Genomic DNA, 15,971 nt, shown 5'->3' on the forward strand with positions numbered 1-15,971 from the left:
TAGAGGCTTCCAACCTCAGTTTGAGAGAGGATGTGAAAAAAGTAATTAAAATACCACAACAATACACACACACACACAAAAAAAAAATATCGAATTAAATAACCGATAAGCACCACAACAATAAAGACAGGCACCACACAATAATCTCGGTTCTGAAATCAAATCATACTCAAGTGCAAAAAAGAAAGAGAAAGACAAAACAAAATAAAATAAAATAAAATAATATTGGAGACATCAACCGTAATCTCCACACCAAAATAAAGACGTCAAAAAAATAGATAATTTATTCTCCTCTTGCTGCTTTCGTGGTATGTGGAAGACTTCTACTTTATCTTGGATGGTAAAATCAGACCTGTTTCTAGAGATCTTGGTGGCTGTGCAGATCAGGGAATGGAGTTTATGGAGTCTTTCTTTGTGGTTCTAGCAGTTATGCTTCTTCAATGTCCTTTTTTTGTTTTTTATGTATTCTAGGTGTTTCAGAATAGTGCTACCATTCTGTGTTTTTCTTTTGTCTTCTGACTTACTTCGTTTAACATAACATGATCTAGGTCCATCCACGTTGCTGCAAAGTCTGTGATTGTATCATTTCTAACTGCCATGTAATATTCCATTGTATATATGTACCACATCTTAATGATCCATTCATCTGTTGTTGGACATCGAGGTTGGTTCCAAGATTTGGCTATTATACTGAGTGCTGCAATAAATAGTGGGGTGCATATGTATTTTGGAATGAATGTCCTTCCATCTTGGGGATATATGCCTAGGAGAGCAATTGCTGGGTCAAATGGCAGCTCAATTCTGAGTTCTTTGAGCACTCTCCAGACTTTTCTCCATAGATGTTGGACCAAGGGGCATTCCCACCAGCAATGAATGAGAGTTCCTTTCATACCACATCCTCTCCAACAAAGGTTGTTCCCATTATTTTTGATGTGAGCCAACCTCACTGGTGTGAGGTGGTATCTCATTGTTGTCTTGATTTGGATCTCCCTGATGATGAGTGAAGGTGAGCATGTTTTCATGTGTTTGTTGGCCATCCTTCTCTCTTCCTCAGAGAAATGTCTATTCATTTCGTCTCCCCATTTTTTATGGCTTCGTTTGGTTTTGAAGGACTCAGGTTTCTGAGCGCTTTGTATGTTCTAGATATCAGCCCTTTATCTGATATATCAAGTGAAAAGATTTTTTCCCATTCTGTTAGCTGTCTTCTTGCATTAAGTAGGGTTTCTTTTGCCATGCAGAAGCTTTTTAGTTTGATATAGTCCCATTTGTTTATAGTTGATGCTAACGTTTTTGCCATTGGTGCTCCATTCTCAAAGACCCTTTTAATATAAAGGTCTTCGAGTGTTCTGCCTATTTTATTCTCGATAAACTTTATAGATTCAGGTCTGATTTCCAGATCTTTGATCCATTTTGAGTTGACTTTTGTATAAGGAGTGAGATATGGGTCGATTTTCACTTTCGTGCATATGAGTTTCCAGTTGTACCAACACCATTTGTTGAATAGGCTTTCTTTGTTCCATTTCATATTCTTGCCTCTTTTATCAAATATTAGTTGGCTGTATATCTGGGGGTTTATGTCTGGGAATTCTGTTCTAATCCACTGGTCTGAGGTCCTGTCTCTGTTCCAGTACCATGCTGTTTTTATTACTATGGCTTTATAGTATAGTTTCAAGTTAGGTAAGGAGATACCTCCCAACTTCTCATTTTTCAGAATGTGTTTAGCTATCCTGGGTCTTCTATGGTTCCAAATGAATTTTATAATTGATTGTTCTATTTCTTTAAAGAATTGTGTCTGGATTTGGATAGGGATTGCATTAAATCTATATAGCAATTTGGGTAAAATAGTCATTTTGACTATGTTAATTCTACCTATCCATGAGGATGGGATGTTCTTCCATTTCTTTAGATCATCTTCAATTTTTTTCTGAAGTGTTTTGAAGTTTCCCTGGTATAGATCTTTCACTTCTCTTGTAAGGTTGATTCCTAGGTATTTGATATTTTTTGATACTATCTTAAATGGAATTGTATTTTTAATCTCTCTCTCCTCAACTTCATTGTTTGTATATAAAAACGCTACTGTCTTTTGTGTATTGACAATTTCTTTTTTGTGGTATCTTCAAAAGATTAATGTGCACAGGTATATTATATTATAAAATATATCTGTTTAGGGGCTAGAATGATAGCACAGTGGTAGGATGTTTTCCTTGCACATGACAGATTAAGGACAGACTTGGTACGATTGCAGGCTTCCCATATGGTCCTCCTAGCCAGAAGTGATTTCTGGATTTTTGAGTATATTCAGGAGTAACCCCTGAGCATCACTGGGTGTTGTCCCCAAAAAACAAGAAACAAAAAATATCAGTTTATATTAATAGAGTGATTATAATAATGATATATCATAACATTCATTTATAAACGTAACAAAATTTTGTGGAATTACTGTTCATGAAGTGTGATTTAATTTTAATGAAGTGTAATTTCTAATTTAGAAAGGTACTGAGAAATTGAGAAACCAAGTATGTGAAAGTAGAAATGAATGCTGTTCACTGTTTAATTTATCATTAATCTTTTCTTATGTCTTCATTTTCATCACTGAAGTCATTATAGATTAAAAATCCACAAACATTGAAAACAAATAACCAATATTTATTAAATTTGATGACTGAATTTAATGTTACATCTAAAACATTGGCTAACAGTATTAGAAGGTAGTATTAGTATTAGTAAGTTTAGTATTAACTGCTTCTGTTTTGCTTTGGTAACTGTACTTTTCTTTAGATATACGGACAGCCATAGCAGGCCTCAGATAAGTGGCAGAAGGAACTAAGCCAGAACAGCCTGTTCCAAGAACTTCAAGAGCATATACAAGGAACGTTAGATAAACTAGCAACAACTGGGTACCTGTGAGCGATAATCCTTATATAACTGCACACTAAGGTGGCTGATGCCAGTGGTAGTCTGAGACTCTTCTCTATTACTTCAGACAATCAGTTTAAAATTTGCTGACACAACATGTACTAATAAACTGTATCTTTACCCCTATTTGAATCCTCAGCAGCCATATAAAAGATCTTGCAAGTCCCATTTGGGTCATCGATGTCTAGGAGAGATACAGCCCAGCATACATTTAAACTATCCCTGTGTTTGCATTACTGACTTGTTTACTAGCAGACTTTGTGGATAAGATCACGAGTCTGGAGCTAACAATAGTAAAAAGATATTTAATTACAAAGATAAAAAAGTGCAATTAGTATAAATCCATGCTGTAGTAAACCAAAGATAAAAAAATGCAATTAGTATAAGTCCATGCTGTACTAAACCAAGGATAAATATATGACATAGCTTCATATTTAAGTTGTGTTTTATTTGTTTCATTTCAATCATGGATCAACTTACATGACCTCAAAAAAAAAAAAAAAGAAAAGAAAACCTTCTTAATTGGCTGCAAAGGCACAATGGCTTTTTGTAATATTAAGCAAAACAATTTAATGGGAAAGTACTTGGGACTCTTGACAATCATTAGACTATAGAAGAATGGACTCAGGAAAATCTCACAGGAATTCTGTGAAGATTACAGAGCAGAAACTACACTATATGTCACCAGAATAAACACACTGGTCCATACATTATAATTGTTACTGTTGTGCAGAAATTGTCTAGCCAAGGTTTTTGTTTTTGTCATGTATGTTCTAAAATTCTGAAGGGTAAGTCTATTTTTTCATCATTTTGTCCTATGCATGCTTCAAGAAGTCCATAGTTAATCTATAAAAAAGTCACACATTGAAAATTTTTTCAAAAGTGTTTTTAAATAGAAAACAAGAGGTAGAAATCAATGATCACATTAAAAAGCCCACATTTTTTAATCCCATGCATAAATATAAGATGAGATGTGTGACATAAACTCGCAGATTACATCTCTCTATTCTAATCAAGCAAATATCTTGGAAAATTATCCATTTTGGGGGAAATTTTTCAATTTTCAATCAATTAGTTATTTTCAATAACTAATGTAGTTATTAGTTTCATATTATATATATAAATCTGATGATATATATATATATGTATATATATATATACTAAAGAAAGACAAGCCCAGGATGAAATTATCTGGAGTACAACATAATTATATTATCAGCTTTCATTATCATGTTTGTTTGGCCAGCTCTATAGACTGACTCTATTCTCATAAGAAATGTAAAGGAATTGGTGAAAAATCTTGGATATACAAGTTTGTCGGTGAAAAAGGGCAAGACAAAGGTAGGCTGCAGCCTCAAAGCCTCATCAGCTGCATTCACCATCCACTTTTATTCTTCACAGAGACCCACCTTCACTTCATTACAATTAATCACGGCAGAGACATCAAGCAAAGCAAACCCTCAGGTATACAGTTATCTCTTCTAGCATCACTAGGTACTTTCTGAATGAGTATGGGCAATTCTTACCCTCCTTGCCTTCTTATACTTCTGAAAGACCTGATAACTGAAGCCAAATTCAACATTCACTGTTATATGTCACAGAACTTGAAATTAATTTTCATGACCATATGGCTATATATTCTGTCATGGGGAAACTCTAAAATTTTTAATATAGTTGTCAAATAGGAACACCAAATTAGGCAACATTGTGGATTCAAAGCCACATAATATTCAAAAATACAACAAATATTAGCAAGAACAACTAGAAACAAATAGTTTAGTAAACCCTCTGATGATGAATTAATGACCCCATTTCAAGATATGGTAATATTCACGATTTTCTTCTCACTGTTGTTTTTTTAAAGATAATTTTAATATCATTTATCTGTAAACAATCAAAGCAAAATAATCAATATATTATTGTATTAATTGTGTTGTGTTTGTCAAGGGGCAACTTGGGACTAGAGTGAAGGGAATTTTTACATTAGTGGTGGGACTGGCTTTGCAATATGGAGTGGCAGAAATAAATGTATTATGAGCAGCTATGTAAAACATGGTGTTTAAGTAAAGTAATATATAATTAAAAATAAATATATTAATTATATTAAAAATGTAATAAAGGGACTTGAGAGATAGCACAGCCATAGGGTGTTTGCCTTTTAAGCAACTGATGTAAGACGGATGCTGGTTCAAATTCCATCATCCAAAATGGTCCTCTGTGCCTCGCAGGAGTGATTTCTGAGGGCAGAGGCAGGATTAACCCTTGAGCGCCATTGGGTTTGATCCCCCCCCCCCAAAAAAAGAAAGAAAATGTATTATATTGAGGCTGGTGATAACACAGTGGCTAGGACATTTGTCTTGCATGCCACCTACTCAGGTTCAATTCCAGGTATAGCATATGATCCCCCAATATAGCCAAGGAGCAATTCTGTGCACAGAATCAGGCATAACCCCTTAGTGCTGCCAGTTGTGACCCAATGACCAAAAAATTAAAAAAAAAGTAATATAGTAAAGTAAGGATGCCTAGATCAAGCCTGGAACTTAGGGAGAGAAAAAGTACACATAAGAAAACAAAGCAAGGCAGGAAGGAATAAGATGAAAAAGGGAAGGAATGGAACAACAAGGCTCTGAGTTTCACTTACATTCACTTATATCCAATGCACAAACTCAAAAGTGCTGAAAGCATGAGAACTTATAATCACTAAGTTGTAACGTCTAAGCTACAACTACTGAAATTTAATGTCATCAAAGCCATTTACCAGTATCCAATGGCAAATATTATATACAATGGTGAAAAAAATTTTCTCTAAGATCTGGCACAAGGCAAGGATGCCCCTCTTTATGTACACACAGGAACAGTTCCATAAACTAAAATTTCAAGAACAAAAGAGAAATAGAATAAAACACTTAAAATGTAAACTCAGAGTAGAGAGGAGCTCTATCAGACTAAAATAAAATACCTCAAGGAGTTATGTCATAGAATATGAGAGCTGGAAATAAAACGTGAACTACAGAAACGAGCAGCAAAATAAGTTGCTTACTTGGAGGATGAAGAAAAAAGACCTCAGAAAAATGAGGTACTGATTTCCCATAATTTTGCACAAATTAACATATGAAAAATGTACAGCTAAAGTCATATCCACTTATTCACTGGGATAGATATGAATATTTGTGTATATATGTAGATTTATGTATTTGCATTTAACCATTTAATACATGTACTTTACATGTATTTAACCATTTGGGCAGAAATATCTTTCAAGATTTGCTAGTAATTATCAGCTCAGTTCTATCCTACACTAATTAGAAGTCTCAGAGCTCCTTGGGAATCTTAATGCACATTTTGGAAATCCTTTTTTTTTTAACTTGATGTTCTGAGTACAGCAATATGGACTGATGCATTCTTCATCTTTTTTTCTATTGTACTAGCTACAGGGTAGAGCTAAGTTATTAGAAAGGATAATCTCACTCTATCTTTCCTGATAAAATAATAACTGTTCTAAACTTCATTCTTCCTCCCTTTCCATTTCTGTTGCATGCTTTTACAATTGCAAGAGCTGCTTAAGAATGAGCTGTGCTAGTTAATAATGGGGAATTGGGAATGTAGGAATTGAGTATTAAGAAAATTTTATAATCCTTTTAATACTTCTTTTTGGGTTTATTTCTTAATATAATAATTTCTTAAATAGGAAAAAATAAAGCCATCCTCAGAAAGAAGTAGAATTTATATCATTCGAGGCTTATTGCTTGAAATGGTTTTAGAAAAGCCAGGAACTGTCTGTGGACCCCTCTGGGAACTTCTATTTCTCAGCTATGGTAGGATTTAAAACAGAGCTTTTGCACTGAGACATTAGGGAAAAGACATGTTCTCATTCCATTTCGAATAAAGCAAATTCCAGAGTCTAAAACTGAACGTTTATTAGTTTACATTATGTATTAAGTGCTTACTTATTAGGTAGAAAAAATGTTCTTAATAAAAAATTACCATGAAAATATTATCACTTAGAAAAATAATTTAGTAATGAAATTCTGAAAGCAACATAAAAGTAAAGTACATCTATATAATTTGAAGAGAAGAACCTGTAACAGCGTTTTAAATGCTGACGAAAAATCAAATCAAATTGCTATTTTGATGTCCACATTAAAGTTATGAACAAATTTTAGCATTGTATGTTAACCAAGTAGTGTCTACAATAGATGAGGATTTCAATATTCATATTTTATTCTTTTATAGCATTGAAAATTTTCTTACATCAAGCTATTGATAAGTAATATTACTAATTCTATGTGGATAATAATATAAAACATTTTCTTACTTTCTTATGACTTTTCTAAGATAATGGACTCCCAAAGAGGGTTCAGGGGACATAGGTAACTTCCAATTACTCTCGCTGTTTGCAGATGACATGATACTCTACTTAGACAACCCTAACGACTCTACCAAAAAGCTTCTAGAAACAATAGACTCATATAGCAAGGTGGCAGGCTACAAAATTAACACAATAAAATCAATGGCCTTTTTATACACCAAAATTAATAAGGAAGAAATGGACATTAAGAAAACAACCCCATTCATAATAGTGCCACACAAACAATAGAAACACCTACCTTGCTGGTGGATTGGCAGGTTTAACATCATTAAAATGGCAATACTCCCCAAAGCATTGTACAGATTTAATGAGTCCACAGGGGAGTTGGCTGTCTTTTCTTTCAGGAGACGAGGTGTGGGTTTATCTGGGTGTCCCCTCACCTGGGTGCAGGGTACTGGTTCGTTGAGTAGGAGGTCGATCTTGATGCCTAATAGAATAAGGACTGAGGGTGAAAAATTTTAATATGGTGGAAGATCTGGATGGGATTGAGGGGTAAAGGGATAGTTGGATTTCCGGAGGGGAGAAAGGGGAAGGTATATGGGAAGGGTATGAAGGAAGAGAAAAGAGAAAATACCTTAGAGAGAAAAGGGGAAGAGAAAGAGAAAAAAGTAATAAGCAGAATAGAGAGAAAAAGAAAAGAAAAGAAAAGAAAAATAGTAAGAAGAGAGGAGAGAATAGCAAGAAAATGATGGTTTAATTAAAAGTGTTTGAAGAATCGAGCCTGTGGTTTAAGTCTGTATGTCTCAGGTACTGCTTCGATGATCTGAATGATCACGTGCTTCAATTCCTAAATGGAAGTATTACCTAGAGATAAAGTGTATGTTAAAGAGTTTTCTCGTGGCCATCTCGTAGTGCATGCAAGGTATGGTATCCTGTGTGGTATCCCGAATTGCCACCTTAGTTTGTCTGCCCTTTGTATCCAAGGGCGCCTGTGGACAGAAAAGCTGAGAGGTTATTTAAAATATAGTAAGATAAAGGCATTAAAAGGTAGTGTTATGGTATGTTGCCATTGCAGTCCGTGATTTCCCTTGGTGTTCTATACTTGTGTTCCTGTATACGAACTCCAAGGGATTATTGTGGGCCTTTGTTGTAGAAGTCTGATTACCTACCTGTTCTCTCTATGCTGCCGTTTCTATTGTTATTGTTTTCTTTATGGTATATTGTGTAATCAAAATTTTGCATTATTCCTTTTTCATGTATTTTGGACACTGCTCCCACATATATGTTGACTATTACAGTGTTCGGAGTTTCTACCATGTTAAACCCTGTTATTTGATTGTTAAGTATTAGTTGTGTATAAAATATGTGTTCTAGGTGTTTCAGAATAATGCTACCATTCTGTATTTTTCTTTTGTCTTCTGACTTACTTCGTTTAACATAACATGATCTAGGTCCATCCACGTTGCTGCAAAGTCTGTGATTGTATCATTTCTAAATGCCATGTAATATTCCATTGTATATATATATATATATATATATATATATATATATATATATATATATATATATATATATATATACCACATCTTAATGATCCATTCATCTGTTGTTGGACATCGAGGTTGGTTCCAAGATTTGGCTATTATACTGATTGCTGCAATAAATAGTGGGGTGCATACGTATTTTGGAATGAATGTCCTTCCATCTTGGGGGTATATGCCTAGGAGAGAGAGAGAGAGAGAAAAACGCAGAATGGTCTCAATCATCTATGGGTTTTAAGAAAAATGAAAGACATTCTTGCAATAATAATTTTCAGACACAAAAGAGAGAAAGCCTGGAAGTTACAGCTCACCTCATGAAGCTCACCACAAACAGGGATCAGTTTATTTAGAGAAATAACTACATTTTGAACTATCCTAATAATGAGAACGTATGAGCGTTATAGAAAGCCTGTCTAGAGTTCAGGCAGGGGTTAGGTGGAAAGGAGGGAGATTTTTTTTTTTTTTTGGTTTTTGGGCCACACCGGTGTTGCTCAGGGGTTACTCCTGGCTATGCGCTCAGAAGTCGCACCTGGCTTGGGGGACCATATGGGACACCGGGGGATCGAACCGCAGTCCATCCAAGGCTAGCGCAGGCAAGGCAGGCACCTTACCTTTAGCGCCACTGCCCACCCCGAAAGGAGGGAGATTTGGGATATTGGTGATGGGAATGTTGCACTGGTGACGGGTCGTGTTCGTTACATGACTGCAACCCAAACACAATCATGTATGTAATCAAGGTGTTTAAATAGAGTACATAAAAATAAATTCAGGGTTTATTCGCTGGAAAAAAGGAAGCAGAAAGAGTATTGAATTGGATGAACCCATTCATTTTAGAAATTAAGAGCATAATAAAAAAAGAAAATTATACCCTGATGGAAAGGTTTTCTTATATACAAGACAAATCAATTATTATTTTTACCTTTTTATAATCAGTTTTTAATTATTGTATCAACTTTACTCAAAGGAGAATGATGGGGTGAGTGTGATAGTACAGAGTGTAGGGCATTTGCCTTGCACGTGGTCAACATGAGTTCAATCCCCAGCATCCCATATGGTCCTCTGAATACTGCCAGGAGTGATTCTTGAGCAAAGAATCAGTAGTAGTAATTCCTAAATAGCCAAGTGTAGAACCCACAATTATCACTATATTATGTGATTCAGTACTTCAAAAACTATTGAATTTCCTAAAGGAGTCAATAAAAGTTCAAGAAAACAGTATATTATTCCTGTATTTAGATTATTCAGCATATCCGGTGTTATATTAAATAAATAGAGATGGTTTGGTTTACATTTTGCTGTCTCTAAAATAAACTGGAAGCTTTGTAAGAAATCCTGGAGGTAAACTCATGCTTACTTCTTTACCTTTTAATAATATGTGATCAATTTAAGTTGATGGAGCAGCTTTATCCTTTGAATAAAGAACCATTTTGGCAAACACATTAAGAAAAATAAATTCTAGATAAAACAGAAGATAGAAAATGGTGCCAGATTTCTATCATTCACCTATCATTTACTGATGCATATCTTATTGACAGAGAGATGAGAGATAAGAAAGGAAAATTTGTTCATATTGTTGCAAATATATCTACGCATAATTTCTTTCATAAATGTGCAGTTTTTAATAGTAAATGCACCAATAGTATGCTGGTAAATATTGGTGGTTTGTCAATTTTACTATTGTGATAAAAGTCATAAAGTTTTTCAAGTATTTCTATCATTCTATTTATTATTATCTTAGTTAAAAAAATCTTTAAAAATAGGGCCAGAGCAGTGGCGCAAGTGGTTGGACATTTCCCTTGCATGCATTAACGTAGGATGAACCATAGTTAGATCACCCCAATATTCCATATGGTCCCCCAAGCCAGGGATGATTTCTGAGCCCATAGCTAAGGGTAACCCCTGAGCATCACAGGATGTGGCCTAAAAAGGAAAAAAAAAAAACAACTATTGTTACAGAAATATTCTAAATTTTGGCTCATTAATGTAAGCACCACTTAAGAAATTATGAGGAGCCAGAGCCGTGGTGCAGGGCATAAGGCATCTGCCTTGCTCTTGCTAGCCTAGGACAGACGTTGGTTCAATCCCCCAGCGTTCCATATCATCCCCCAAGTCAGGGGTGATTTCTGAGCACATAGCCAGGAGTAAACCCTGAAAGTCACTGGGTGTGGCCTGCAAAAAAAAAACAACCAGAAATTATGAAAAAGGTAGCATTAAAATTTCTTAAACTTGACTTTGGGGATGGAGATGGTATAGCAGGTAAGATACTTGCTTTCTATGCGATAAATTTTCTTTCCCAGTACTCCATATGGTACCTTGAAAGTATTTCCATAAGAAAGACCTGAGCATTGCCAGGCATGGTCCCCAAACTAATAATAATAATGTTAAAATTAACTGGTCTTTATCTTCACATATCATTCGTTGCTTAATTTTAAATATATATTTTAATACTTAATAAGTACAAATATTTTGTCTTTTATAACATTGATATTATTTAATATTCTTAAATCTGCTAATAATATTTATTGAAGTATAAATTGTTCTGTTTTAAAATAAAATGTTTCTTATGTTGAACATGTGCTTTGCATATTTCTTTATAAATGCTTTCACTTATATATTTTAAATTTTTAATTTTAATTCATGTATATACTAATTTTATCCCATTTTAAAATCCTTTGTAAAGCATAAAATTAATGTTTTAATCTAATTCAATTAATATTTGAACTCACTTAAAATGTTTTTTTCTTTTTTTTATCTTCTTTTTTTTTTTTTTTTTTTTTTTTTTTGGTTTTTGGGTCACACCCGATGACTTTCAGGGGTTACTCCTGGCTATGCGCTCAGAAGTCGCTCCTGGCTTGGGGGACCATATGGGACGCCGGGGGATCGAACCGTGGTCCGTCCTAGGCTAGCGCAGGTAAGGCAGGCACCTTACCTTTAGCGCCACCGCCCGGCCCCTTTTTTTATCTTCTACTTTTTTATTGTAATACTTCTTTCTGTATTACATTTAATATCAGCATATCCATGCTTCAGTATGTCCTTTAATGATCTTTGTGGTTCTTGCTACTGTAGAAAATAAATTGTAAGTGTAAACCACAATGTAAAAAGGGAGAGAGAGAGAAGGAAAAGAAGAGAGAGTGTGAAAGAGAGAAACAAGTTGCTGCCTTAAAGCTGGAAAGGGGTGAGGTGAAATGAGAAGGAAATAGGAGAGATGCATGACTGGAAGGGTGCAGTTAAGGATGGTTACATTGTATGACTGAAACTCAATAATGAACAATTTTTTAATCAAAATGCTTAAATAAAGCAAATAAATAATGAAATGTTATACTGTCTCTACCCCAATTTGTTATTTAACTGACATATATTATTATCAAAATATTATAAAATCGATCATCTGTGTTATATTTCTTTTAAAATGTGATTAATATTTATAAATAAATTTTAATATGTCAACACCTTTATACCACTTAAATATATTTCTCAGTAAAGCTTCTTATTCTTAATTCTAAAGTGTAAATTGCATTTAATATAATAGTTTTTAATTTTAGATTAGGATTTAATACAATAGTGTTAAATATTAATGATAATTTATATTAGCATTTAATCAAATAGTTTTATATGTCTCATAGAATTTTTATGGTTAAAAATTTCAGAAGGAGTTCTTTCATATTGATTCATATGATATTACCTCTATTTAACTTTATTTTAAGATACACTTTCATGTAGATAAAATTCTATATTGACCATCTTTCAACTAACACAGTGTGCTATATTATTTGACTCCATTTTATATAATTTTATTTTTTTCATACATTACCTTACAGTTAATTCCTATTTTGCTCCCCAATTGTGAAAATTTTGAGTTTTTTTTTTGGGGGGGGCACATCTGGTGATGCTCAGGGGTTACTCCTGGCTATGCACTCAGAAATTGCTCCTGGCTGGTGGGACCATATAGGACTTCAGGGGATCGAACTACCGTCTGTCCTACGTTTAGCCTGCAAGGCCAACACATTACCACTTGCACCAAGGCTCTGACCCCATTTGTGAAAAAATTTAAGGAATTCTTTTATCATTAGTTATTTAGTACTTCGGTAGATCTATTTGTTAAAATTATTATTTTATGTAAATTGATTAAAAACACATATACAGGTTTTATTGTCCAGAATATTATACTACAATGGTAAGAAATGGTGGCAATCCAAATTTTGTAACAGCATAAGGCTTTCACATTTTATTTTATATTTTACATTTTTAAAGTGTAAAATTATGGCCATCAAAATAAAAGGAGAAAGGGAGGAATGGTGGGGTGAAATGGACAACTGGAGAGAGTTTTATTTTTGGCTTTTTCTTTTTCGCCTTTCTGGTGAGGAACAATCTCTAGCTCTTATAGCTCACAAGGGCCATAGCCCCACCAGCTATTCTCTGCTAATCAGATCAGAAGTTCACTATAATGCTTAGCCCTGTGGTGCCAAATATTATACAGACAGCCTCGTGGTTCTGAAGACCTAAAGGCCCACTTCGTCAGGTTTGGGACATCAGGCTAGTACTGCGTAATGTTCATAGGTCACAAATCAGACTGCTATACTCTTTCTCAGTTCCTAGAGGGGGTATTTTTGAAAATTATTTTCCCTACTATACTGTTGGTGGGTGCATAAAATCTAAAACAGATGAGATGGAACATTTTACAGATTAAAATTCATAGTATTTTTTAATTTAATCATTGTGTCTACAAAATTGTTCATGATTGAGTTTGTCATATAATGTACATCACCCTTCACCAGTACATATTTTTCATCAGAAATGTCCCCAGTTTCCCTCCACTCCTCTCCCCGCTACCTCCCTGCCTGCCTTCCCTTGGCAGATATTTTATCTTTCTGTCTTTCTCTTTGTCTCTCACTCTCTTCTTTCTTTTCCATTTGACACTGTGGTTTACACTATTATTAATGAAGAGTCATGTATCATGCATATACTTTTATTTTCTTTTATCACCACTTTTAAATCGAGAGTAATTATTTACATTTAGTGATTAGTTACCTTGATTAGTCATTGTCATAGTGGTGCCCTCTTTACCCTAACTGCACTCCTTTATAATTTGATTTGTCAAAACTTTCCTACCATAGATTGGTCCTTCTAGTCCTCATCTCTACTGTTGTATAAATTATTATCATACTATCTTTTTTACTCTTATGCCCACATGTGAGTAAGTTCACTCTATGTCTATCCCTCTCCTTCTGATGTTTTACTTTCTTAAAATGAAATTGAGGGCCAGAGTAACAGTGCAATATGTAAGGAATGTGCTTTGCATGAAATATATCCTTGTTTGATGTCCGATGTCAAATTTGATCCCCTGAGTTCAAGCAATAGTGATCTCAGTACATAGCAGGTGTAAGCCTTGATCGAGCACCAGTGGGTGTAGACACAAATAAGACAAACAAAAATAATAAATTCATTACATTTGATTACAAAATAAGTATATAAAACAAATATGTGTTTAATTCTTGGGATGTAGATGCGGAAGATTCAACCATATAAATGTATTTTTGCAATTATGCTTTTATAACTATCTATGGCCTGTGCTTTTCTGTTTTCAAATCTTGAAGAAAGAAAAAGTTTTGAAACACTAAAAGTGAATCTCATTTTCAAAAAAAGAGCATTTTATATTCTTATAAACAACACAGTATAAGTTAAACTTTATGCATGCCTTGTTTTTAATGTTTACTGTAGGTTTCATGAGTATTAGCCACTACTAAGTGTGTTCAGTCATTAAATTTATTATATAAAGTTCTTTCATCTTGTCTAAAATGATGTCCTTCCCCTTATTTCAAAATTATTGTTTTCCTTTAAAGTAGTAGATATTTGGAACTCAGCATATATAAATCATGATATTTTGTTATTAAATGAAAAATGTGCATTTTTTAAATGTGAATTTTTATAAACATGTGTATAACTGTATTTTTCTGCTTCCCAGAATAAATTCCCTCTTTACTTATATTCAAAATAATGTTAACAGATCAATTTCCTATAAATAGATTATAAGAAATATTATAAGCAATATGACATATTTTATTTACATATATAATGAATAAACATATATGACATGTTTTCTTACATGGGTCTACATAAAATCATATACATATACAAAGTTATTATAAAAATAATATAATTCTACTGTGATAAAGTATGAACCTTATGTTGTGATTTTATTTCATGCTTTATACTGTTCAGTAATAACTTTAACAACATAGATACTTTATAAAGTAATTGGAATTTATTTTTATACCTGTGATCAAGAATTCTTGTCTCACTTTATATAGCACCATTTTTCTCACTAGCTTTGTCACACCATTTTATATATACATATATATATATATATATATCTTTAATAATATAGAATGTTAGAAAAATATCCATCACATTTGAATTTGATTCCAAAAACAAATTTTAGGGTAAGACACTGTTTATCAAGAAAACACAGTAATTCGTTGTTACAACATAAGGATGATGTTGATTTGAGACAGTATATTATTATGAAAATAAATGTGTTGGTTATGTCCATTTTATCTGCATCTTAAAATGAATTAATTTCTGTATATTAAATTACTAGCACCAAGTGGTACCTTTAAAAAGTATACTTTTATTCGTGTGTTTTACACCATACCTTGGAATTTAAAATAATTTTTCTATAAGAAAGATTTGTTCAAGGTAAATCAGGTATAGAAACACATAATTTCCCAGGGAAAAAAAACCCAGCAGTCTGCAATTCAGTTACCCCAGAAGTACTTTACATTTCCCTAAGAGCTCAGGTTAACCACTGTGCTTAATCACCGAACAATTAGAATGAGCCTACTACTAAAAAAGTCATAGAACTCCAAATTTGCTCAGAATTGTAGCTAAACTCAAATCTCAAATTATGTAGTAAATCTACTCATTCTTTCTCTTCCTTAACACCCCATAGTATATTCTGGCCTGAAATAATTTTAATATTCCTTGTATCTTGGAAGAAAATAATTTTCTTAGGACAGAGAAGCTTTATCATTTTTAAAAGTAAAGATAAATAAAACCCAGACAAACAAGGGTGAAATATATTTCACTGCAATTAAGACATAGCTACTAGCTATGTGTTTAATGAGTTCTGGTGCCCTAGATTCCCCCAGAAGAACCAGAAGAGCTGATTTGCAATCTCTTCTCCACCCCAAGTACTGAAAAGGTGA

Source organism: Suncus etruscus, chromosome 8 (assembly GCF_024139225.1).
Source record: "Suncus etruscus isolate mSunEtr1 chromosome 8, mSunEtr1.pri.cur, whole genome shotgun sequence".
Taxonomy (NCBI): Eukaryota; Metazoa; Chordata; class Mammalia; order Eulipotyphla; family Soricidae; genus Suncus; species Suncus etruscus.